Source organism: Mastacembelus armatus, chromosome 5 (genome assembly GCF_900324485.2).
Source record: "Mastacembelus armatus chromosome 5, fMasArm1.2, whole genome shotgun sequence".
NCBI classification, from domain to species: Eukaryota; Metazoa; Chordata; class Actinopteri; order Synbranchiformes; family Mastacembelidae; genus Mastacembelus; species Mastacembelus armatus.
The window spans coordinates 24,365,214-24,393,059 of NC_046637.1; the positions used below are offsets into that span (position 1 = coordinate 24,365,214).

The 27,846-nt window shown below is 38.3% G+C and overlaps 1 protein-coding gene across 3 annotated transcripts in view; it reads right to left on the bottom strand.

The window, feature by feature from the left end:
* The window catches only part of dlgap4b (discs, large (Drosophila) homolog-associated protein 4b), a 58,530-nt gene that overhangs the window by 20,244 nt on the left and 10,440 nt on the right, over positions 1-27,846 (bottom strand). For all 3 annotated transcript variants that reach the window (XM_026306860.1, XM_026306864.1, XM_026306861.1), the window contains exon 2: positions 11,228-11,276. The gene's annotated coding sequence lies outside the window, so the exon portion shown is untranslated. The remainder of the gene's footprint in view (positions 1-11,227; positions 11,277-27,846) is intronic.

The window sequence follows — 27,846 nt, forward strand, 5'->3', positions numbered from 1 at the left end:
TCTAATTTTTGACATGATATATTGTTTTTAATTTGTACAGAGAAAGTCAACTGTGTTGTTGGTTTTCAAGCAGACCAACAACACCTTTGTCAAAATTCACAGCTGCTTCACACAACTGTCCAGTGGCCAGTAGTATAATCATGAATACCCCAGATTGATGTTACCTATTCAGGGATAGTATTATTCACTATTTCAGATCAGGATCTTCAAAGTTGAAAATCAAACCAGTCTATTTTTAACTCATGTCTTAAAGAAACATGCATGTCTGCATTGTACTCCTGTGAAATGGCCATTTAATCTTTAAAATACCTGCTTAGTTAAAATGTAGTGGGGAAGAATATGTGATAAAAAATCTCTGAGTTCATCTTCACAGAACTAAAAGCCTTAGAATGGGAGAACTGAGATAATTGTAGTGTACCGCTCAAAAAAAAAAAAAAAAGTGCTGGGATGTGAGAAAACCACTTACAAGATGACACTTCATTTGCAGGACAGTGTGAATTGGTCTGGAAATGTATTGTATTACCTTGTCTTTACATAATGTGGGCACAGATATTATTTTTATACACTTCTGGAAATTAGAAATTTGCAAAAAAAATCTCCATATAAATTATAAGCCTGGCTTTCATGCTACCATTTTTAGCATGCTGCAGGCACAGACTCATTTAGTGTCATTACCGGCGGCTCTCTGAGTGCCATCTCCACTGATAGGGTCAAATCCTCTAAATCCTTTTACACCACATTAACTAACTGCCTCATATCCCGTGGTGACACGCCACTCAGCTAAGCTTAGCAAAATGTGTCAACCACCACCGGCTTGTGACAGTTGCATTGTTAATGGAGGAAGGACTATGAACTGTACACTGCCAGTCAAAACTTTCAACACTTAGCACATTTAGAACATTTTAGTATTTTTGTTAACTTTTCACAATTGTAGACCATTTTACTCTAAAATGAGAAAACATGAGTAAGATAGTGGTATAAAAGAAATGAAGGATTTATGTGACTTGATTTATTTTATTAGACCTACAAATAGGCTGGCTCTCAATCACTCTAGTTAAAGACCTGCAGAAAACAAAAAGTCCGATTTTGTCTAATGACATTGTCTATGTGCTTGACCTTCCCAGTACACTGCCTCAAAGAAATCAGTAATTCAGAGTTAATTATGATGCTGATTTTATTTAAAGGAATGCTTCCTTTTTTTGTTAGTCTGCATAACGTGTTCTTAAATTGATTATTTCTGTGAAAATGTTATTTAAATTGTTTATACAGTATATATTGCTTGATTTCCCGCGCCCTAATTTCATCTTTGACCTTCAAACACTGTAAGAGATATAATATAATTTAGATGATTTAAGTCAAGGTTTTGTGTTCATTAGCTATGTGCTGAATGGACAAATGTATGTTTGTGTGTGTGTGTGTGTGTGTGTGTGTGTGCGTGCACAGCACTTGTGGAGAATAGTATACTCACAAATATGTGTGCACAATAATGTTAATGTGTCTGTGTTTGTGTGTGTTTTTACACCCAGCTTGGAGCGTCTGGTGGCAGCATCTCCCTGCCTGGTGCACTGAGGAGCTGCCATCTGCTCCTCCAGTGGGGAAAGGGGCATTTGGCTTTGTGTTCAATTCATGACCTTACGCCATATCTCAACCACTACAAACCTCCAAGCTCCAGGTAGTTCATGCTGCTAACCAGAAGAGGGCAATCACCGCCAATTCAAGCTGCATCACTTTCTGATGTTTTCATATGACATGTTCAGGTCAGAATGAACAGAATTATTTGTCATTGGCAACATAATCAAAAGGTCTGTGTTGAAGTCAAATAATGTTTAAATAATGAGTTAAAGCAAAAAACACCCAGAGCCATGACTGAAACAATTCTGACTTTAAAGCAGTCAGTAGCGTTTGATGATGCTAATAAACCAGGGACAATGTATTTGTATATGTATATGTAATGTATAATTCATGGATGTTTGCTTATTTGCAGTGGTGCAAGATACATTAAGATTCTTTATATAAACAAGTAATAATTTCAGAAACTGTTCTTTCAGCCATTACTCTGCAGAAAATGCTACTTTATAACTGCTATAAGAAATATATTTATAAATAGCTGTTACTGATGATTAGTTTAAGCAGCTCTTTACTGTCAAAGTAGGTAGAGGTGGAACCAAATGTAACTACTACATATATAATTATTTTAGTGCAGTGATTGTGAACCTAGGAGCTGGCTCTCTAACACAGTTAAGTAGAAAAGATGAGAAAAGATTTTGAAAAAACCCAAATTTGTTTTTATTCTTGGTCATTCATTTTTGCCTTTTCTGAAATAATTGGTTATTCGGTCTGTCAGTCATTTAAGTAAAACCATCTGATAAGTGTGTAGAGAAGGATAAATGTCTGTATGATTTTATCGGTGATCACAAGTCTAGTTTGTAAAGCACTGTTTTTATCCTAAACAACGCACTATATGTTCTTTAATGCAAACTTTTAATTGAATCCAGGAAATAACTATTATAACTGTCAGATAAATGTGGTGAAAAAGTAAAAAGTACCAATTTTCCCTCTTTAATGTCCCGAAATATAAAAATTGTGGAAATACAAAATGGAAATACTCGATTATACTTGTATACTCATATAAATGTACTTAGCTTCCACCATTCCTAACTTGTACTACCACATCACTGCTTCATGGGGACTAAGGTGGAGTGATACAAATGGCTGAGTGGAATTAAAAATGCAATGATAAATAGCAACAAAAAAAAAAGACACTGGTATAGTTTGTTCTTCAAAAACCCAGACTGGTTGATTCCTAATATGGCCAGTAGAATATTTTGCACTTATATAAACATCTATTTAGTTTCAGTGAAACTGCCATCTGTCAACATTTGACTGTAAAAGCAGTAAGTGAAGATTTTAAGTCTAATTTCAACAATATTTACCCAATTCACATATTTCCTGGCATGGGAGTGTTGCACAGCTGAAAGTGAGAATTTCTGTTCCCAGTATTTCTGTTCACAGCCAGTTTTCCATTGTCAAAATAATAAAACATAAAGAAAACATTGTGTATCAAAACATTTCTGGGTTGTCTGCTGTGGGCTCTGCCGTAGCCCTTCAGTAGCCAGATTTTTTAACCAGTTGCCAGTTTGTAGATTGGCAAGTCAGTGGGTGGCCAGATTTAGATGAGAGACTGTGCAAAGGACATCATCCCCTCATCTGAGCATCACAGGCAGTTTTGTCAGAGCACAGCTCAGTCCTGAACCCATCTGCTCCTCAAGCTTACAGCACTTCCCTGGAACACAGGGGGTAGCTCTGCATGTGTGCGTGTGCGTTGTGTCTAAAGGCGGTGCATGTTACATGTAACAAGACAGACGAATGCTTACAGATGGCTGGTGAGGAAGAAGGGACAGAAGGAAGTGAGGGAAAAGCTGTGGGGACAAACGTGTGGGTTTTGATGGTAGTGAAAATGAAAGCAATCTAAAGGGAAAGGGAAGGTGTGAAAGTGAGTAAATATGTTGTAAACTGTGCACTGGGGAGAAGGTGAAGAAATATAAAGAGGAGGAGGAAGATGACAGGCAGAAAGTGTGGAGGATAAGAAAAGGAGAGGTTGGTGTCAAAAGAGTTCAATTTGTGCATATTTAAAAGAAACTAGACACGTTTTTAGCTGAGGAAACATAATCAGACAATACTGGAGGAGGAGACATGTCAGTGTTTATCCTAGAAATGAGCCTGAATATATGAAGCTTGTGCAGGATAATAATTGTCTAAGACGACTTGAGAGATCAAAGATTCTTCTCTTTGTTTTCAGTTATAAGGCTTTGCTTCTCAAGTGAGAAATAATTGAATAATTTGCCAGTCAGCAAATGCCTCTGAGGGTTGAGTGTTTGTGAGCAAACACACACACACAGACACTCGCTTATATGCTTGTGTGCCACATAATTAACAATGAATAGTCTATATGTGTGTGTATGCATGTATGTGTGTATGAAGCAGGCTAACCTTGTCCTAATTACACTGTATCTGTTCCATCAGTGGTGTGCTCTGGCCTATTTTCACAGTTATAAATTTACCACGTTCCCCTCTGTTGTGATAGATGACCCACTCATTTTAGCCCATCTCTGAAGACTGTGAGCCAGAAAGGAAGTCTGTGAAAGACAGCGGCACCACTTCACTGATCATGACGGCAACAGAACTTTCAATGTCCTCAAAACTATTTTTTGTTTTGAAGTTGGTACATAAAAGAGGAATAGTGTGTTGTTGCCATTTTTTTAGGATGAGGAAAGCCTAGTATCAGAAACACTGAATACATTTACAGCTGAAGCTGAATGTGCCAGCTGGAGATCTCAAGAGTGTTGCAAGTGTTTTATCCATGTAGCTCTTTCTTGTGGCTGCAGATTATTTATGAATTTGTTGTTATTTTCATAAAAAGGTGGCAGTGGTTAGAAGCTTTGAGCATCTTTTCTGTCTAAAGATGAACAAAGGCACTGAATAATTTCCAGGTTTATAGTTGCTATTCTGTCACTATTCTTGACCTCTAATATGCCTGGAGGGAGCAGGTGAAAAGGCAACAATAAAATGTGATATTCTCCTGTAGCTCAGATCTGTCATGCCATTAACCTCCACAGTATTATTATTCTATTGACATCCACCATTTTAGAGATAATTAATCAGGTTTTAAAGTGATTGTGAAGGCCCAAAGATCATTGGCCTTAAGCAATGTGGAAGGTTCAAGCATTATAATAAATACAAAACACTTAAATCCCACTTTGCAGGTCCTTGATATGACATCAGTAACAACCAATTATATTTGGAATGTTTATATAAAAATGTATTATTTATGAGTCTATTTTATAATCCACACACAGTAAACAAACACAGAAATACTTTCTAAATGTTTGCACTGTGGTTAAAGCCCAAGGCAAAGTTTGACCACAGATCATGCCAAAAAATTGTATTTGTACTGGGGATTTGGGAATAATAATCAGGGGAAGGGAACCCACTTAATCATGAAGCCATAGGAAGACATACAATTGTTATTTTTTACCTTCACCTCTAATCTGTGTGGGAGCAGTAATCATGCTTTTGCTCCAACATAAACCATTTGATGTCCCTTTGTAAATCTGCTGCAGAACCCACTTGTAAATATGAACTTGTACAAAACATAAAAGGATAAGTTCAATTGGTTCATTTTTTAAATTAGGCTTAGCATGATACTCACATGCCCATTTGTGTGCAAAAAGTGTTTTTGTTCTGTGTTTTTTTTCTGTTTTTCATATTCGCCATTCAATAATTCTTTCATACTGTGACTAAGAGATGAGACAATTTCTGAGCATGAAATTCCTTCTTGGTGTTTGCATAGAGTGTTCCCTCTTGCAGGGCAGACAGTAACGGTGAGTTTTGAACTATAAAGACTAAGACTACTGTTTATTTGGCTAATGTGAAAACGTGGTGGTACAACATTGCTGCCTCTGTGAAAGTTGACCCGGTCCCTTTCTAGATTTAAATGGGTCATCATAATCCATCTTTTATCTATACCCACTTTTTCCTATTTAGGGTCATGGGGATCTGCTGGGGACAGCATAGTGGTTTATGGTTAGCACTGCTCTGCTGCCTCACAGCAAAAAGGTTCCTGGTCTGAAACCCATCAGGGCCCTTTCTGTGTGGAGTTTGCATGTTCTCCCTGTGCTTGTGTGGGTTTTCTCCAGGTACTCTGGTTTCCTCCCACAGTCCAAAAACATGTATGTCAGGTTGATTGGTGACTCTAAATTGCCCATAGGAGTGAGTGTGAGTGTGTGTGGTTGTTTGTCTTTTATGTGGCCCTGTGATGGACTGGTGACCTGTCCAGGGTGTCCCCCTGCCTTCCACCCAGAGAGAGCTAGGATAGGCTCCAGCAGATCCGTGTGTCCGTAAAATCGGAATAAGCAGGTATAGATCATAAGATTAAGAAAATTAAGTTGGTATTTTCTGGTGATTACACACTAATGGAAAAGTATTTATGAATACTATATTCCATTTCTGCTAATAGATCACTCTAAATGTTAAACCTTTAAGTACTACATATTCAAAAGCAGTGGTAGTGGGCTAACATTTTCAATTAGCACTATGTACTAAAAAGGATCAAACACATGACCTTGTGCTATGTTAGTCCAGATTTTTATCTGTGAATAAGAAGTAGATGGGTTGCTGTTGCTGGGTGCTGCACACAGTAGAGCACACAGAGGAAAGAGAGGGCTGTGGGCTACAGCTGTGCCCTCTACCTCTGGATTCAGGGCAAACCAGAAGAACTAATGTAAACATAGAGATGTTCTCATATGCATGCGCACACAGACATTACCATATGAGTAGCATCTACATTAAGCTGCTTGAATGCAAAAACACCACAGAGATACACTATTTTCCACACACAGTAAAGATCCTCTTCAAAATCATTATCTATTATAATAAAGGCAATATATGTTCGAAAATTTTAATAATACTACAAGCTTCAGCTATTCTTTGATAAACTATCACATCCATTCAGTCCAGTCTCTCATTAATTATATGCAATGACAAACAACATGCTGTAGGTAATGTCAACAAGCATTCACATTTGAAGTTTGAGTCAGTATTCAGGCAGTTGTCCATGTTTTTGAGTAGTAAAACCTCCAGAGTGCAAGAAGTTTGATGTTTTATTACGAGTTAAACCTAGAAGCTTTACAGAAATCTTCTTTCTAAACTTCAACTAAGTGACGCCCTCTGCATGTGTGTGAGCTATGACCAGTGACCTACAGCTTGTTGTGTACAGAACAGCTAAGAATCCCAACAGGATAAGCTTTAAACCCATTTCAGAATGCCCTTGGCCTGGCACACAAAAAAGCCGTAGTTCATTCTAACACATCCTCACAACCTTGACCCCCAAATATGAGGCAGCAGCGCAATGAGATTTCATTCAGTCATTCTATACCCACTTATTCCTAACAAGGGTCACGGGGATCTGCTGGAGCCTATCCCAGCTCTCTTTGGGTGTCCCCTCTGGATGCAAGGTTAGCCCTGCAGTCATGCCTCACAATCCCCATGTGACGTCACAATAATACCATAATGGCCGTCTGTCAACTCATAAGCCATTAACTGTCTGGGGATGAGCCGCTGTCATGACAACAAAGATGGTATGTATATATGGACTTATATCATGGTGACCTCTGACATTTAGAGAGATAAAGCCCTCAGTTTACATAGCCACTAATCAAAGTCGTATGGATGCAACATGTGATGTACTTTCCAAGATGTCTATGTGAGCAGGTCCTGATAAACTGATCACATGTAAAAATAATTAATTAAAGGTCCAGTTTAAGCAATTTTATCGTAACACATCAGTGAATTCAGTTTACGTAATTTAGCAAAATCAAAACAAATGTAGGTTAAAAAACAGGGCTTTCATAAATCACTATCATAATTATAACTCAATCATAGAAACATCATACAAAATTATACATCTATTCATACAACAAATTAATGAAACAAAAATAATAAAAATAATTACGGACTACCTTTACAACTGCTGAGCAGGTTCCAGGCTCTGATTGGTCAGTCACATCTGGCAACACTGTTTCAGGTGTTATAACTTGAGCTTAGGACAGCTCACATTCTGGGTATGCGTTCTTATATATACATTTTATATATGTGTGTTTAGTTCAGATGAAACACTGGCTACCAAACTAGAAAGGTTCCAGAAATTTCATCTACACTCAAACAGAGCTATAATTTGTTCTCTTACTCTCTATTTAATCCTTTGTATGATGTAATCATTCTCAAGAGCATTTAAGCACAGAACAGAAGTAGAAGACAGTACATTGTGCCATTAGATAAAACCACAAATCTTGTTGCTTCTTTTGAGGAATGTGAAATGGGTCTATTCAGACTAAAATACTTTGGAAAATGTGAATTTCACACACTCCCCTAGGGCTGAAATGTTACTGACTCAATACACAGAGGAGAAAAACACAGAGGAACTTGAAAACGGTAACTGGACTTGTTTTTCCTTCATAATCAGCTTGTGTGCCCAAAATGTACTGTATTGTGCATGAACAGAGAAAAACCAGCTGTTACTTCATTTTCCACACACACAAAAACAAAAAACAAATCCTAATTCAACCTCATATTAATGTACTTAAAAGCTCTTGAACAATAAAATAAAAGTCTTATTTTGCTGTGTTCTTTCAGCGTGTAATTTATAAGTGAAAGACATTTTACTCCTTAATCAGTTTGCTAAATCAACAGTCTCTCATGAGGTTTTCTTCCCACTGTGGGTTAAATATCACCACTGAGACTCATTACCTTGTTAAACTGCACTGAAGCAGTGGATTTCTGAGTCAGAAAGGATGTTGACCTTGACATATTAACACGGAGTGACAATTAATTTTGTAAATATTCTAAAGTGTGTGGGGGTGTGTGTTTGTGAGCGTGTTTGTCCTCTTATATTAGAACATATCAATTTAACAAATGTTTTCTCTGGTGTGACTCATCTAAAAATATACAGATTTCAGAGGCAACGGCACATTTCATCTCTGGGGGAAACCAATGCCTCATTTCTGCTTTTCAGGCAACATAAATAACAGAAGGTTGGAAAATAAGGTGTTTCATGCCACATTTTAAATGTACAAATTGAAAGCATCAGTAAATGGGATGAAGTATTCTGTGTTCTACACAGGTGATATTCAGTGTATAGTCCATGTGTAAGACTAAAAAGTGTTTTCACACCTGCTTCTGACTGTGTGCACACACAAGAAGCTTATTAATAGCATGGAATGAGCACTTCATAATGCAATTGTGTAGAGTGACAGGGCATAAGGGACAAGACAAAAGAAGTTCTACACTGTGTTTTAGGGAAATTGCCACAGTCTCCTTCTCTTTGTGTGCAGACAGATAGAAAAGAGTAACGCATCAATCACAGCTGTCCTTAGCAGCACTGCTCTACTTCTTAAGGTCTCATTCACACAGGGAGCTCACCTTTGATCATGGTGTTTCAATATTTTGGTTGTGGCCTTTTTTCCCTTTCTCTGTGAAGCCATGATGGATCTGATTATTCCCTGGTAAATGCTATTTGTCTAACTTTGACCCAAAAAGGAAGGCCTGAGATAAATTACTCAGTTATAGTGAAACCTATTGTGACACCTATTGTGCACAGTTAATGCACAAAAGCTGATGTCAACTGCATCCTCCGGGTCTAGCTCTAACACCTCTAGCATGGCCTATTGTAAGTGTATTGTCAGCTACACCCTCTCATCACCTCTCATCCCAGAGAGACTCCCATCAGAGGCCTTATGGGAAGACCCGTGATTGGAAGCTCCTGTTATCTCCTAACCACAGCAGCAGGGCTGGCAAGGACCCTGTTTCTACAGAAACAAGACAATATGGGTGTCAATGTGCGGGTCTGCTGAGGTGTCTGTGTGCGGATTTGTGTGCAAATGTCGAGAACTATATATGTATGCAAATGCATGCCTGCATGTGTGTATATGTGATATAGGATGTGTGGATATAAATATTTGAAAAAAGATAGATGCTTGTGTGTTTAAGTGTGTGCATATAGGGAAAGGACAGTGGCTTGACATTATATGTCACAATGAAGTGGTATACGCCTTACCACTTCATTGTGATGTATAATGTCAAGCCACTGTCCATAAACCAAGTCAACAGTCCAGTACCATTTTTACAATACTATATTTTCATTAAATTACTGTAGCATGGTAGTCATATACCATGTATCCTAAGAGGAAGCTGCACATGTTTATGACTGGGATTAATTCAACCTGTGCTCAATATGACTTTAACAAACACAATATTCACTCCTTCCCTAACAAACATAACAGTCATGCAGCAACAATGTGCAATTTATCAGACTGGAATTTTAGTATCACAATGTACCAATTACACTGAAACCAACATGTATAACCATCTTTATCTCAAATCACTCCTCTCATATAAATTGTGTTTTCTCAAACGTGTTCAGTGCTGGACGAATATTTCCCATGAAACAACACACTTTCCATTCCAACTTTCACATATTTCACAAAGTATAAGTATCTCGATAAAAGGAGCTTGGTGCTCTAGAGTCAAGTAAAACAAACTTAATTTTGCAAAATACTTGAAGCAAACAAATTTCTATGGTGGCCAGCGTCATTGTCACTGCAAATGCAGGCATATGGTATTTGTTTTAAGAACTTGAAAGCTGCTTTAATCAATCATTTCATATTAACAATGAGTCAAATGATAGTATGTATTAAGAACAATGTCACTCATATTAACAATCCAGCAGAGAATTATCACCCACCCAGTTTTTAATGTCTTTTAATCACTGCAGGGAGCTATTTTTACAGAAAAAGCTCTTAGAAACCGGCTGTGCACGACCTGCCTGGCATTATACCGCAAATAATGACTGTTAATAACTGTTGTATATTTTAAGTTATTGGAGACCAAAATGGAGCAGGGGGCCTGACAATGATGCTAATGTTGCCCTGTATTTACTAACTGTGTAAAAAGGAAAGTATTAATGTATTCCACATATCAAGGTCATAATATGTCAGTGAGGTGTTTACAGCTTATAGCTAAAAAAACCCAAAAAACAATGTACATAAGGGTTTTAAAAGGCATTTTCCCAGTTGGTTATTTGGGCTGTGGTTTACTATGAACATTAATATACTTTATAGATAATGCACTACAAAAATATTTTTGTAAACTGGTTCATTTCTTATACACAGCAATTGTCTAAAAATAAGCAGATCAGACCGACTCTATCGCCTACTACACCTTGAAAGCCTCAACACCCATTTTCAAGTGTCCTGGCTGCTTTTAAAGGCAAGCAGTGAGGTTTTTGGAACACTTGCTGTAAAGTCTCATATCCTCATCCATTATTGATAGTGCCTTAAGCCTTCCTTCTGCTTGAGGTGATTAACTAAAAACCAGAAATGGAGACTCAGTAGTATAATTTGAAAAGGTTGCATTTGAAATTTCAATTTCACTAACAGTGCAGTGACTCATCCCTTGATGTCCCATCAGTGTGTGCAGCATAATAGAACAGCAATTAGCTACTAATAAATGATGGCAGCCATGAGTACTGTCCCTGATGGTCAGTGAGAAAAAAGTTAAAGGTTAATAGTTCATGTGTGCATGACTGTGTGTACTCAGTTATAACTTTCAGTTAGTTTAATTAATTTAAAAGCAACACTTCCAGCTACGTGCTGTGGGCAGGCACTGGACTTACATTGGCAGCTCATTCTTCAGAAGCCTCAGTTTGGGCAGGAGGAGGTTTCCTGAAAGAGACACAAAGAAAACTGTGTCAGCGTTTATGTGTGTTGTGAACTCATACAACCATGTTATGCTTCACTTATTAAATGACAAGAAAACCTGAGCAGATTTTGCTCAGACATACACCCACATGGGCAAACACACATATACACACAGAGCTGAGGATAAGGCTTTGGCATGCAGCAATGCGAATCGGGTTAAAATAATCTGATTGAGAACTACTGCTTGGGGGCAACTCGTGTGCATGCTCAGACCAGCAAAGTATCAGCAAGCAGCTCCACCTTGTTGGCTACTTCACTCTTCTCTGCCCTACTTTCTCTTTCCTATCCTCCTCTCCCACACCGAGAAGGGTGGTAAAAAGCCGCTGGCTCACTTTAGCATGTTTCAATCACAGCAGTCTCCCACTCATCCATATTCCAGTCGCTTTTATAACACCTACAGTGTTACAGAAGCTATGACAATGTTGGATCAAGGATCCTCTCACCCGAGGCTTTTGAAAATGGTTTACACTCACCATGTGTCCTGTCTGATAACACTGCAGAGTCCAGACTGAAGCTTTTGATCAGTGCTTGGAAAGATTGTGTGTTTGCATCAGTGTGCCTTTGGACATTTATTCATGTATATCTGATTACATGCTAGCGTTTATTATATTTATCTTGTTGCCGGTGTTAAGTGTATATTACGACGCTGTCAAACACAGTCTGTTGTCTTATCATTTTCACAGTGAGAACACACACTCAGTACCAACTACAAACAGGCCATACTTTGACAAGTGACTGTTAAAGGTCATGCATCAAACTACATCCCAGCACTCTTATTTCCGCATCATGTATTCCTGTTTTTCTCAATTCAGTAAGAAGATTTCTTTGTTCATCAGTCCCACAAGGACCATTCAAATATACAATGTGTAGAAAGCGCTAACCTTGATGATAATATTGAAATGACTGCTGTGTTCAATGTTCAGGGCCACTGCTTTTCCTCTTACATCCAGCTCACAGTGTGAAAACTATTCAGTATAAAAGTACCTTCAGTATCCACATAGCAAACTCTGTTGATGTAGATGACACATTCTGTTTCCAACCATCTTCTCTACAGGTTCATTAGTTTGGGAGAAGATGCATCATTCAGTATCAAAGATGCTCACAGTGTTGTAGTGCATGAAACATGTTGCGTTCCAGCTTAGTGGGCAGAACAAACAGAACAATGTAAAAAAAACACTATGTCATAAAATATATAGATAGGAGGTCACCAGCTAAATAACCACATAAGATAAGACACAATATACAGAAGTATGTTGGTAACAGACACCGTTCTCTTGTTAAATATCAGTGTTGCCTCTGTCTGTAAGAGGCAGCAATCAAGATCATCACCTCTGTCTGGACATCAGCTGGACAGGAGTCTCTTATCTCAAAGTCATACTCAGCAATCCACCCCAACCTCTTTCCTAAGAGGTCTGGTTTTTCTGCCTTTGGTTCAAGTGAGAATAGTCATTATTCACAGGGCCAAAAGGAGCCCTTGGCAGGAAAAAGACAACATGGGTTGCACTATTATTGCAGGGTTGGTGCTTCCACAGAGCAGTGTCCAAACCCAAAGTTGCTCCCGATTGGCAGATTATTAATTTGAAGTGTTTGAATAAGTGACTACTGCTGCCATTTTAAAGACATCCTGTATATTCAGCAGTGTGGTTCAAAAAGACGTTCTAAATATTGTGATAGATAGACGGTAACCAGGTATGTCATTCTGCACAAGTAATCTGTAATGTCTGCAAACACTGGGATGTGCAGAACTCACACAGAACTGAGCTGCTTCACTATTTTATGGCCAACAGGATGTTGGTGGTGACCCATAACTTCTCAGGGCCTCTTGTCATTTCTTAAAATCAGAGTTTCCAGTGTGAGCAAAACTAAAGATGAAATGAAAAATCAAAACTTTGTTTGATCAGACTGACTGAGATTTTGGAAAATATAAATTGAGGATATCTGTGAATGAAACCTGGAGACAGTAATGGTTTGAAAATGTTAAGCTCTCCCTCTGTTTGGCTCTAATAACATAATACTGCAGGTGAAACCCGCTGCCCTTCAGTCAGCGTTAGAGGTGGAGGCAGTGCAAAATGTCATGTTCTTTGCCACACCATTCAGAATGGCCAACAGGCACAGCACTTTGTCCTGAATATCCAGAGTAAAATTTGTAAAAACAGTTTCACTACTTTTTTGATTTGATTTTCAGGACAGAATCAACAACACAAAACTCCAAAGTGCTGTGACCTTTTGCAATGAAATGTCAAGAAAAATTGTACAGACACACACATAGACATACACACTCCTCTAAACAGTGTTAAAGGTCATGCTATATTGGTGTTATTCAGAAGAAAATAAAAACGACAAGAACAAGAATATAATGCAATATTAATTGGGCACAGAGCAAAGAAGGTTTAAAGTAAAAAGTAAGCAGATGTATAAGGCAAAATAGGGAATGATAATGGGAAAAGCTGATTCTTTTTCACTTTTTACATGTACAGTTGAACCAACATCTGGAAGCCATTAGGATTCCTTACACTTACTGGAAATGCAGAAACCGATGCATTTTAAGCTCATTCATAAAGCAGAGAGGAACTTGAACAGAAGACAAATGAAGGGCACTCTATGGAGTTTGGGGGATTGAATTGGGAATGGGATTCATGCCAAGCCACTCTTCCCTTGCTTCATCGCCCACTGCAGATTTGGAGGACTAATGTCAAACTGCACTTCACGGTACGGGTTTGTTGGGGCAGAGTAAGATAAATTAGAAATGAGATTGGGAAACAGATTGAGGCATCAGGCCGGAGAGATCTGCTGATTGGGCTCTTCATTTAGGAAATGCATTATAAATGTCTGCTCACTGGCTGCAGAAAATCTCTCTCACTGATGGAACGCACAGACTTCAAGTCCCGATAGAAATTGGCCTCAATTGAGAAACAATTGCATTAGATTAGATGTTTCAGATTTTGCTGTAAAATTGAGTATATTGATGATTGAGGATGAGCTTTTTTTATCACAGTAAATGTCTCACAGTTTTAAAAGTGCAGTTTATACTAAAAACAATTAGCAAACATTTCTGCAAGACATATTTTAATGAAGAAGCTGAGATACACAGCTCACCAGACTTTCTGTGCCCCCACTGTATAGCCACATCCAGTTTGCTGCAGTTTGTGCAGTTAATGTATTATGTATTAGTGCAGACTCTCGAGGGTTGTTTTAGTCTTTTCATTCCTTGTATATGATAAAGACTGGGACCTTCTCATAGTCACAATTTATTATATCAAGTTACCAAAAGTAGGTAGTTAAAAGTTACATTTACTATGTAGTTAAAATAGTTCATTTACTTAGAGGGTCATTTGGTTCTCCACATTGTTTCAGGCTCAACTGGATTTGCTCACTTCAGTAGGTATAATTGTGACTAGTTTCCTTACCATTAAACACTGGTATAAAATAATAATATTTTAAAGTTTTTTGCAACTCTACCTACAAATGGAAAAAACTAAATCACATGCAAGTTAAGTTATGGTACAAGTCCTCCCAGTCTTGTATTAACTCAGAAATGCAGAGACAAGAATTGAAGTTAATCCTTTTTTATCAGTTTTCAGAAAGCCAAATAATACACAAAGTGATGGTCAAATCCTCAGACTGATGTATGTAAACTGTGCACACATTTATATAAATGCTGTAGAATCTATATCCGGCTGGAGAGAACCAGGCTGGTGAAAAGGCCGACACATATGAGTGTGCTTTAGAAATCTGTTGGGCCATTTCATCAAGAGGAGGACAAGAACTTCTTCTACTCATACAATTTGTAGTATTCAGGAAGCAGATGGGAGGCAACTTGAGTGTGACTGAAGATGAGTCCCACAGGCCAGGCAGTGTGACAACGCTTTTGGGAAGAATCACACACTCATTCCAAAATTTTCAGCATGTTATAATTATGCTAATGACTCAGTCGCTGGCAACGTATCCAGCAAATGGATTAAGTGTGGTCACTGCAACAATGTAAGTTGAACGTGTCTGTAAGAGGGAGGTGAGTGGGTATGACGTCAAAGCATGTCCCAACATTATGTTCATTTATGAATGTTACATTTTAAAATGATCTTTTGAATCCAGCTGATCTTGAAATAAAGACAGTTTTGATGAGCTTGCATCCAGTATGCTGAGGCCACTTGAAGCCTAGTCACATTTTTGCATTTCATCAAAAACAATGAGTACAGTTGTAATCAGTATGTGCTGATCCCCCGTCTATAGCATTTTGCATCTTTGAGTGAATAGAAGCTACACGGCTCAGTTACTTTTAATGGGTGTTGTCTATCAGAGATGAGTGATAAACTGGCTTCTACCAGTTTCCACATGCCAGTGAAATCAGAGAGCCCCTTTCCTCTGCAGCCGCTCAGAGACTGATTGAGGACTATACCGTCTGTTTTTATGTTCATGCTTTGAACTCCCTCCAGCAAGGAGATGAAGTACAGGGAGAGAAAGCAAGAGAGAAAGTGGTTGGAAAGCAACCAGGTCAGGCCATCTTCAAGGCTAAAAACTTAGACAAAAGAATAAGTTGAGAATAAAACTCTTTGAGTGGATGCCAAGTCTCTGCTCTCTCTCACCTTTAGAAGTTTATGATTTTGTACTTTGGGTCTAAAAGTTCCAAATAAACCATTAAATCCACAGGGATGGAGTATCAGTGCTAGACAAAGACCAGTTGGCCTTTATCTTTTTATTGGGCCCTTAATTAACCCATGCCTTCCAATAACACCAGTATTCATTACTCTATAAAAAGTTTTCAGAGGCACCAGCTCCATAAATGCATTACAAAGACTGATCACTGATGTTCCCTCATAACTTGGTATTCCACTTCAGAAAACAAATGCAATAATCAAAGAAAATTAATAATTAAATATATATGTTAATGCAATTCTAATCCCTTATATTGCACCTGACCATTTTAAACATACTCACAATTAGATCATTAATTAATCATAACTTTATCCACATTTAAGCTATCACTTAGTTGCAATGAACTGCAAACATTTTTCATTGTGCTTTTAGAGTTTATTACAGCATGGTTATTGTTTTAGAAATTGACAATTTTAACAGTATATAATGTCATTTAAAAACTGTGCTTTAGTTTATTATATGTTTGGCAGCAGAGAAATATGTTTACTGATCACGATGTGTTGTATGTATGTGTTGTAGCAAAGATGGAGAATAACTAAGTACATTGAGTCACCCATTTTCATTTTTTACTATTTCCTATTTTGATTTCAAAACTTTTCAAAGGAATTTTTTTTCCTCCAAAACATTTATTTTATAACTTCAGTTACCAGTTGAATTTATATATGTAATACATACTATACTGTATATAATAAAATATATAGTATAATCACTATAAAACTTTATTGATCATTAGACAACCACAAATTACAAATTACAAAGTACAAAGTAGCTCAAATTAAAAAGCACATACGTTACTTAACATTAGCTCCACCTTTACCATCTGAAGCACTAAAGTGACGAACACAGTAATGAATCCATAAATATGATTCAATAATACAAAATATATTAATATGAAATGTACCACTGAACCCTTTTACTTTACTTCAAGTATATTTGGCTGCTAATGCTGTTGCACCAAGTAAAGTTTGGTATGCAGACTTTTACTTGTAAAAGAGTAGCCTATTATTACACTGTGGTATTTAGACGTTTACTTAAGTAAACAATCTCAGTACCACAGTTTATCCACTGGGGGAAGATTAGTTCCTTTTTATTCCTTTTTTATTGGCATTTCTTTAAGATAACAGGATATTTTCTGTCATACTTTGTTGACTGTAACACTGGAATGCACCAAATCTGTAACAGTTTTTAGAGAGAAGTTGCAAGATTTGTCAAATCTGGCATAAAACTACAATCTGCATGATTTGGCTGGCACTAGTCAAATTTTTTATTTCTCTTTAGATTAGCTTTAGCGAAACCTCTTAGAGGATACTGGTTGCTGGCGGAGACGTTGGTTCCTTTTATTTCTGAGAATTAAAAAGGTAGAAGTCAATTAGCTGTGCAAATCAATTAGACAAACCACTTAATTAGGCAAAATTAGTCTTGAAACACTAGTCCCTTGTCTTAGGTTGCTTTCCAAAGCTCACTTTCACCTCAATCAATATACCATCTTCAACTATTTTCTTGTTTATAAGTTGAGTATATGCTGTATAGACAGACAAAGCGGAGTGGAGTGCTGTAGAGGATAAACTACATATAGCTCAGACGTTTTTTCTAATAATGATAGGCCAACCAGTCAATCAGTTTTGAGGCTTCCCTTTAATATGCCATTCTAAAAAGTCTGGATATAACGCTTAAATTTAGAGTAGGTAACACTTTATATAAATCTTACAGGATGCTACCCTCAGCTGTATCGTTAGAAGCAAGAGAATCCATATACAGTATGTTTCAGCCGAGGAGAGTCAAGTGGCAGACGGTGTAAATGGAGACTGCTGGTAAAAACGCAGGCCAACTGTGAACGCAGCACGCTCCCTCTGCAGGACCTGGCTCGGGAGAGATGCACTGCCTTCAGCAAATACAGAAACACACACACACACACACACACACACACACACACACACACACGCACGCACACGCATGCACACATGCACATGCAGCAAACACAAAGTATACTGTATATATCTGCTAGAGCATGAATGGCACTGTTAAACAAGAACATACACATTGAAACACACAGCCAGTCTCACAAATACACACAAAAAATGCATCCACAGATACACAACTAAATATGCCCACAAATACACACATTCAGAGATGCGCAAGGGACTGAGAATCAGACAGGCAGCACCTGTCTCTCTGCCTGTTTGTCCATCTCACTGGAGCCGCAGCACAGGTCTAAAAGGTCTAGGAGATATAAATTTTATTTTTCATCACCAGTCATACCCATACACATACACATACACACTGAACACACACTCACAAACACAGATGACCAGAGTGTGGGAGCAGTGAGAGAGTAAAAGGAGGCTGGAAGTAGTGACTAAATTACCACATGACATTTCTTCCGACTGCTTTGAAGTGTCAGTAACAATTTATCTCTGCTGTATAAGGCGGTAGAGGGATTATTTAATACCTATTTGAAATTACATGATTGGAGGTGGTGAGTTGAAATTTATGGCAATGAACACACACCTTTCTTTCAAATTTGGATCTGTGAAAAAAATGTGCCTGTGTCTGTTTTTGTAAGTGGATCTATTTGTGTTTAGTTTTGTCTTCAGAAATGTTTAATCAGGGATTTATTTAAATTGCTGCCAATATTTAATGAGGATAACATCTTGTAGATAACATCTTGCCACCTCACACTTTGTAAAAAAAAAAAAACAGATTTCACAGGAAAAGTTTCACAACAAAACTCAGCAACTTGTTTTTGCTTTACTGCCAGAAATCTTGCAGCACTCTATACTGTATCTGATGCAAACCTTTTGTATAGTTCCTCAAATGCCAATCTTCTTTCCATTTACAACGAATCTGCAAGAGTGTAAGATATTCTTATGATATGTAGACACCGACCTGAACACTTGATTTTGATTAGTTGGCATAAGACCAGGTGACTGCAAATCATTGTCCAGCCAAAAAGACAGGCACCTACTGTCTACACAGTATCAGTAGGCCTGTCTTGAATACTATAAGCACAGGTTACAGTTTCTAGCCAAGCTCTGTTACCAAACAAGAAGAATTCATGTTAGTGCTATGGGTAATGATAATTAAGCCTGAGGTTAACGTGTCCACATCAGCGGTTATGGTTAACCACTGTGTTTGAGTGGCAACATTATGATTCACCATGTTGCAATAATATCATCACAAGAGAAGTGTGTAGTGAATTTGTTTTATTTCCATGTGAATGCAGTCACATCACTCATGAAAACAACGATGCAACATGATACCTCAAATTTTTTCAATTACCCTGGCAGGCAGCAGCCTTTGAGCTGTCATTACTGTTATTAAACTTTCTGCTGTCTTTATTGCAGGATGAAACTCAGGAGACACTTTCCAAGCCCCAGTGGCAGACATAGATCTATAAGTGCAACTGTATAAGTCACATTCACTTACAGCCCGTTGGGACCCATAACATTACCAATGATGCTATTACCACTGTCTGAAATACGGCCGAAGGTACTGCCAACAACCTGGCTGTGGCAGTGATTCTCAATTTAACATCCTGTTTATTGGTTTAGAGCTGCTGCTGACGGCAAAAATTCGAACCTCATTCGCTCCATGCCACTGTGATATTGTTAGCTTTGAATACAGCGTCACTGGGCACTCTGTGAGATACAGAGAAAAGGGAGAACACAGTACGGAAGAAAGTGGGGTGGAGGGATAAAACCCAAATTGAAACAAATGATCTGCTTGCAGTGCCTAACCAGACGACCCAGATTCATGGGAAGCTGGAAGATGGATAGATGTCGGTGGGGATGCTCGCACGAGAGGGGGGAATTGTATTGTATAGAGGCAAACAAGATGGATGGATGCAGACCATGCCTAGCCTATCTCCATGGCTAGCGGTGAAACGAGAGCCAGTGCATCATATTTAACAGACAACAAGGAAAGCGCACGGGCATGTTGGAAAGTGGGACAAGAACAGACTGGCCTACTGTAAAAGCCCATGGGATGTTCACAGATAAAAAAGACCACTCAGACTGACAGCAGAGTGCTGCATTTACTGAGCCACAACAATAGCCTGTTAAGACAGCAAGACAGCAGGAAAGCAGCACATGTGATTAGAAGCTTTTATTAAAGCTGTTTGTGCTTTTTATATTAACAAGTGGCAACAAATTAGTCACCAGCTACATTACAGGTCTGAGCTAAAACTACACATCATTTATCTTTTTCCTTTTACAATAGCAGTGATTTAAAGTGGACTACCAAGAATATGTTGTAATGACTACGGAACCCTTGGAGGCCACTGCAAGAAGGTCACTGTCTTAAAATATTTAAAATCTGAAAGCTACATGTTCACGGCCATTACGTAAATCTGATGTGTAATGCACTGACATGCAATTAGTGCACAGTTAGTACAATTCAAAATCTCACAAGACAAGAGGTGTCAGAATGGGAGTCGCAGTCCATCCTCCAATTTTGACAGAGAAAATGCCAAAGAATAAGCAGCCCCAGTAAGCCATTTTAAATGAAGGAAGAGCGACAGAAGGGCATGAAAAGGAATTTAGGCTAAGTATAGAATGGTCTCAATATGCTTTTCCTCTGAAAAAGAGCCTCTAAATGGTCCGTGTGTGCCCCGCAGTCTGCTTTGTGTTTTTCCTTGCAATAAAGACGAGCATGAAGCAGACATCTGGACAGTTTTCCAGCACTGGTGCAAACATCTGCTACAGATCAACAGCTACAAGATTGTGTGTGTACAACTGTGCAGGTGTTCCTCCAAGAATACACAGGCATATTTCTCTATGCTGGAAATTGACATAATCACTTCATTTATGTCAGTTGTTTTGCTGGAAGGGACAAACATGATCAGTAGCTACCACTACTGAGGACAACTGGAAACATCTGTGACCATGTGCACCAAGTTTTTTGTTGAATGAATCTGAAAAAGGCTGAGACACAGATGTTTATTTTTAACATAGTGTTCTAACTTGTGCCAAATACTGATTACCATGCTGTAGGACATCCCAAGGTTAAAATGTCACTGAAGCTCAGAAAGGCTTTGATCCAAGGTTTGGGGTGTACAACAATACACTTTTTTGATACCGCATAATTGATTTGGGCTGAAGAACAGACAAATAAGAAAGCCAGGAATAAATGGTGCTGAGAAGTCAAAGGGGTTTTTTGTGTTTACTTTCAGTGTTACTTAATACATATCATTCAAGACCAATGAATGTGTTAGTTCCATTTGCTTCCTTCCCCCTCACATCACTAAAATATGACATTTTGGTGTCTGAGGTTTAATGCATGCTGTGCCTTCCCTGTAATCATGTTGATCATCTTTAGTCCAGGTCAAAATACCACATTTGTTAGACGGATTCCAATGAAATTCAACAAGCAAAGTAAAAGAAGGTATTTTTTTGTATTTTGTATTTTTTTTGTGTCGATACTGAAATTATGGATGAGGTTTTAGGAAATGGAGCCGTCTGGGCTGGATTTCTCAGCAGAGTAAATGTAGCACTTTGTCATGCATTTGTATTGTACAGGTATTGTTCTTTCAGTCCTCATGAAGATCAACTGAAATTGCATGAATACAAAACGTAGGGTTTCTAACCCTTTTTTCTAATTTCTAAACATCACATAATGAACTTGCCTTTCCCGTATTACTTAATGTTGACCTCTTCTGAGGATGGTTAAATCATTGTCTGTATTGCTGAGAAGGTCTTAGCTAGACCAGAAAGGGTCCCAGATCTGTGTTTCCACACATGTGGTTTGGTCCTAGGGCTGGCTGCAATAGCATTCCTAGTTATTTATACTGACAATGAGACATGAGACAGGTTTAACAATTCAACAATTAATCAACGATTGATTTCAGCAGTATAAAGACATATGTAACACACACACATGGAAATAAAACTTAAAGTGACAGGATAGATTTATAGAATAATCTCAAACTAAATTTATCTATGGAATCAAAACAATGGATTAGCCTTTTCTACCCAACACTTGAAGGAAACTTTGAAACAACTCCAGCCACTTTTTTTTAATTCATTTCTTTCTCAAGGAAAAAGGCATATTTCTATTTCTGTGATTTAAATAAATAAGACTGCTCCTGCTTGAGGCTCTCCTTTAAATTTTCCACTTCACATCCTAAGTGAAGCCATGTAAATATGACAAACAGCCATACCGGCCTGTCACGGAATAATCCGGTGTCACCCACAGAGAGGAAATCTCAGGAGAACTGGTGTTTTCACCTTCATGCTGTCATACATGGACAGGAACGCTTAGGATGAGGACTAGGACAAGATTCGGCCTGAATTCTTGTTTTCCTGAAGCGATTTAGAGAGACGGAAAGTCATCTGCTGGATGTGAATATGTGATTCACTGACTGTCAGATGTGTCACCGGATGTGCTCTCTAGCTGAAGTTATGGATGATTTAGCTGATTCAAAGAGAGAAAACGAGACGGGATGAGTTGGCGTATTTCTCTGAACTCAGTGGCAGATTAATAACCTGCTGTGCACGGCTCCTTGGAGTTTGGCTGAGGTGAAGCTACACAGGTGAAGAGAATGCAATTAGCATGGTTGGAAGAGAAATTCAGCATAGTAGGAATAAACACAGCACAAACACTGCTCTACTTTCACATACACTGTACTGACTACACTAAGCAATGATACAGAGGGAGCTGTCAGTCCACTATCCTTTGCTGTGGCCCAGGCCTTGTGTTGGAATGAAGTGTAATCCTCCACTAAACAGGCAGTGCTTCAGACTGGACAGGATTGCTCTCTTTCTCACCACACAACAAGACATAATGCTCCACATTTAAAATGCTAAGTAGAATTGAATATGTCAGTCATAACTACAGAGACTCTATTAGTCCTGTTTAATGTAAATCACAGCAGCATCAGCAGATTCCTTTGAAGAGTGGGAATGTTACTGTTTCACTGCCAGGAGCTTCAGAGGTGCTCAGGCATTGGTGAATCCACAGACACACAGCTTAGTCATCTCTGACTCCACGCTGTGTGTTTGCTTGTGTGTGAGGTCACTGACGTCCTCTTCTTTCTCTCTACACTGCTCGCATTATCTATCTCTCTTCTTCCTTATTGTTACTCTATGTCACTTTAGCCTAATGAGATGTCTTTCTTCCACCTTTAAAAAAAGGTCTCTACTCTGAACTGGTCTGTTTTTTTCCCTCCTCCCTCTCGCCTGTCTTTCTCCCTGTGTGGCTGCTGAAAGCTCTTTAAAGATGCCCGGGGGCTTAACCACTTTGACATTATTACATGAGTCTGTCTCACTCAAACCAATCCCAAGCCAATTGAGGAGCTTACGTCTTTGCCACTGTGGCTTTACTAGTAAGAGGGAAGGTCCTTGTCTCCTGACATGACCAAACACCAGCTGTAGACTTCGAAGAGAGAAATGTAATTTATATTCTCTACATTATATGAGCTGTACACTACATGTGGTATGATCTTTCTAATCAGCTAATGTAAAAGGTCCATATATCTGCAGCATGTTTTAGGTGCTCAGGAGGAAGGAATACATTAGTCTGTGTGTGCATTCATTTGCATGTAAATGTTACTTTAAATGCACAGTAACACCTTTTCTGTATTTTTAATGCATTCATTCAACTTGTTTTGATTGTTTTTTAACAGCTAAAATAGACCTTTATACATTTTTCAAGTTCAGCCACTTCAATCATGCATACCCCCTACCTGCAGACAATCATCATCTAAATTTAAAGGCAACTGGAGACAGTCAATCACCATAAACACCATAATAAATCACATAATCTGCAGCTAGGCCTACGTGCATAATTTCAAGGGCAACAGCTTTTATGTTTCAACATATTGCTGACTGATGATGACTTACAGATGGCTGAAAAATTAAAGGATAAGCATAAAAATACACAAAAAGAAATGCGTCCAAACAGATCACTGAATTAGTGACAGGTTGCTTAGCAGTTATGTGTGTCAGTCGACCTTTCACGGTGTTACCATTCAGATTAAACTTGTTCCTTAAATTTAATTTCACAATAAAAGTTGAGTCCCTAATACCATATCATCAACACTGAATTGCATATTGACACATCTCTGCCCCACTGCAAAAATGCATTACCCTATTCATTAAGCCAGGCCTTAGATCTCTTTTGTAGATTCTGATATTATGCAAATCAATGCAACTATCACTCAAAAAGCGTGCAGCAGCCTTTACTCAGTACAAAAGTCTCAGGACATTCACTTTCCTGATAGTGTCCATATTTATCAAAGTACGCTGGCTCACTCGACCTGTCAGCTCGATTAGACTTTGCCTTTTGTTCAGCAGCCTCACGCACTGGAACAAAACGCTTTTTGGAGACAGATACACAGCAGGAGATCAATGGCAGCAAAGGAGGAGGATAACAAGAAAAGACAGGTACATGTTCATGAACTGTGTGGTATACAGTACACACAGCCAATCAGATATTCAGAAAGACACACCTAAAGTGGTGGGAGGTGATTTTGTGTAAGCTAGTACAAGTACACCCTCCCAAGAGCAATCAGCAGTAACCACATCAGTTTATTCTAACATCTTTTTCTGTCTTGCTGTCTATTTTTATCACCAAGAAAGAACAAGAAAAAAAATCTAAAGCTCATACTCAACCTTGATGTGTCGACTTTTGTGGAGGCTTTAAAATCCAAGCCTGACTCATATTTCCCAGACTGCTGGTCCTCCTCTCACATTTAATACAACTGCGTGGCTGTGACACAGAATGTGATAGCACCACTTCCTGTGCCAAGTACAGTGTGTCTCATGGGGAAAATGACTGTAGGATGCAGTCTTCCAAAGACCCACACCAAGGTCCATGTTTGTGGCTAATGGGTGTTGCTGAATGAAATCCAAAGATTAACAGCAACTCAAAACAAATCTGAGTGATCTCCTGTCCCTAAATAACTTTAACAGTGGACTCAGAATAGCACTGATAGAGTCTGCTGGAACATTTCAGCTCTTCTCTTTGTTAACATGGTTATATTTGAACTTCACTGTAGCTGAGGATCAGTGAATATGCAGTTCAGTCTGAGCTAAAGTTTGCTTTGAAAATGACACAAAATCCAACCATCTTTGCAGCATTTATCCACATCTCTTGTTTCTCATCAGAATTCAGCCCAGCAGCCAGAGACAGTCATAATGAAAAAGACCATGTGGTGTTCAATAAAAACATACCTGACTCAGACATTTCAAGTGCATGAAAACACTATTGCATAATAAAAAAGCATTGCAGTGTTTTTCTTTGAATTAAGATTTAAGAAGAGTTAAAAGCATTCAGCATCTTCTTACCAGCCTTAGCTAATTTATCACCTTACAATCTTCACAAGCTTCATGTCAGGCCAAGCTGTGATGACACTGTCACATTTGTCAGCCTCAGTTTTAAAATATTTAAATTATGAAATTCTTAAAACAACCTTGCTTGTTTTACCGTGATTTAGTGTTAGTAACTGTCTGATTTTACATTCTCACAGAACACATTTATAGCTCACAGCATCAGTAGTGGCGGATATACCCTGAAATATACAGGAGTTTTCGAAACGATGGGGCATCTGAGACAGTAGACTTAATATTTTTGACTGTCAAATTGCCATCTGAAAGTACAGCTGTCACAAGCAGATTTGTGCTAGCTGCTGTTAGGAAATTAAACTCATTTTATCTCCATAAAAGGGTTAAAAACACTGTCTCTGCTTGACTTTTTTGGCTGATTTGTTTATAAAGGAGACTCAGTCTTCATGGCTACATACAGCACATGGTATACAGCCATCAGGCTAACAGCTGAGGCTGAGGCTGCCTGTCCTATAAAAGCTCATGCTAACCACACCACTGGTATATGGAGACATGCAAAGCTTCACAGGTCGGTTGTACCTACTGATAGTTGCTAAGCTATACTAGCTCTGAGCTCAGAATAAGAAAAACAGCATTGATTTGTGAGAGGCTACCTTTATCAAAAATACGTGTACTTTATTAAGTAAACTTGCACAAAGTATAAGTATATTTTTAATGTAAACTTTATGTAGTACATATACTAATACAATACAATGTACTAAAAATAGTACACATTTAGGTGTACAATTTCAAGATGTCTTAGGACTACATTTTCTAGTTTATAAAAGAATACTTTTAAGTATACTTTTGGTGTAAGAGAAGTAAACTTTGAGTACCCAGTCTATATCTAAATTTTATTTTGTAATGCAACTCTATTGTGTATTGAACTTACTGGAACTAATTACTAATTATATACTACTGTATATACTCTTGTTTTGCTAGTCACATAGCCCTCATCACTTCATTTATAGTTTAGAAAAGTTTTTTTGAAGTATACTTTATATACTTTAACTATCAGACTAGTAAACTTACAGGACTCAAGTTATTTACCTTTATGTTGTATTTTGAACTGCACTATACTACAGCATGTACTAGCCTGGACATGAAACTGTGACAACCTCACACTTTTAACAGCTTCCCTCTAGGTTAACAAGCCCATAGAAAGCCCAGTATAATCAGAAACACAACCCTAAATGCCAAGAAAAGGGCACGACTTGTGTCACAACAGCAGTTACACTCAGGGTGCAGGACTGATTAAAAACAACAAAGAATGAAATAAGACCCACATACACTGGAACATAACAAAACAATGCAAACTAATAATAATAGTGATCAAACACAGTTTCTATCTGTGTTGGGAAATCTCACCAATCCCGTGTAATATACCATAGTGTAAGTGACGTACAGGTAATATTTACACCTTTGCCAAATGAATAGGAACAGGACTAAAAGAGCACTCATGAGTCATTTCACAAGTCCAAAGTTGTAGACAATTTTTTGTAGTAACAGACTTTCTCCATTTGCTACTAATGGTTCAGTCCCACCCATGTATTCTTTACTCTAAGCTATTCCAGCTAAAACCACAAATATTTAAATGTTGTAGGCAAGAATGCTTATTTCTAATTAATTCTACTAAGTATATGTTGATTGAAAAATTACACATAAACCATATACACTAAGATTCTTCAGCATACTTGTCAATATAAGCCAAGTAAAAGTACAAGTACTGGTCGAATATATGGTACTTCAGTTTTTCTGTATAGTTGTCAGTATAAGCCAAATAAACTTATAGGTAAGTACATACAAAGTAACTATCTTTAGTTTAAAAAAAGGAGTATAGATAAGTTTGCATAAAATTATAACCTTAGCAGTTGTGCAGTATCCATTTTGTGAGTGTAGTTTGCGTTTTTGTTGTTGTTTACTTTCCTGTTTATGCTAGAAGAAAAGCAGATGTGTGTATCTTCACAGAAGTGCACAACAGCCGCCTCCCACTGCATGCTCCAGGCTTCGGTCCTGTTTTTTTTTTTTTTTTTGCCTGGCCAGATGGGATGCTCAACTTACACAATCCACAGACACACAGACACACACAGACACACACATCCAAGCACCAGATGTGTTCCTGCATTCCCCTTTAATAGACCACTGGAGGTCATGGTCAACTGTGGCTCAGAGAGACAAAAACGACATAGACAAACAAACAAACAAACAAACAAACAAAAATGCCACTTTCACATTAACATAACCTCTACCACTCCCCCCATCATTCACCACATCCTTATCATCCATCCATCCATCCAACCATCTATCCCAGATTTGGAGCAGACAGCAGGTGGTTTAAAATCCTAAGCCAGGCAGAGTCAGACGTCACAGTTCCAGAAAGGCTCAAGCACAGCATGCTGATGGTCCACAACGGCTACTGCGGCTAACTGAAGAGGATGGGACGTGATGCTACAACAGATGTTAATCACAAATGGAGGCACAAGTGGCACAGTGTTGTCTGAGGAGGACAACAGAGGAAGAAAGATACAGGTCAAGAGGGTGGTAAAATTAGCAGGTTCAGC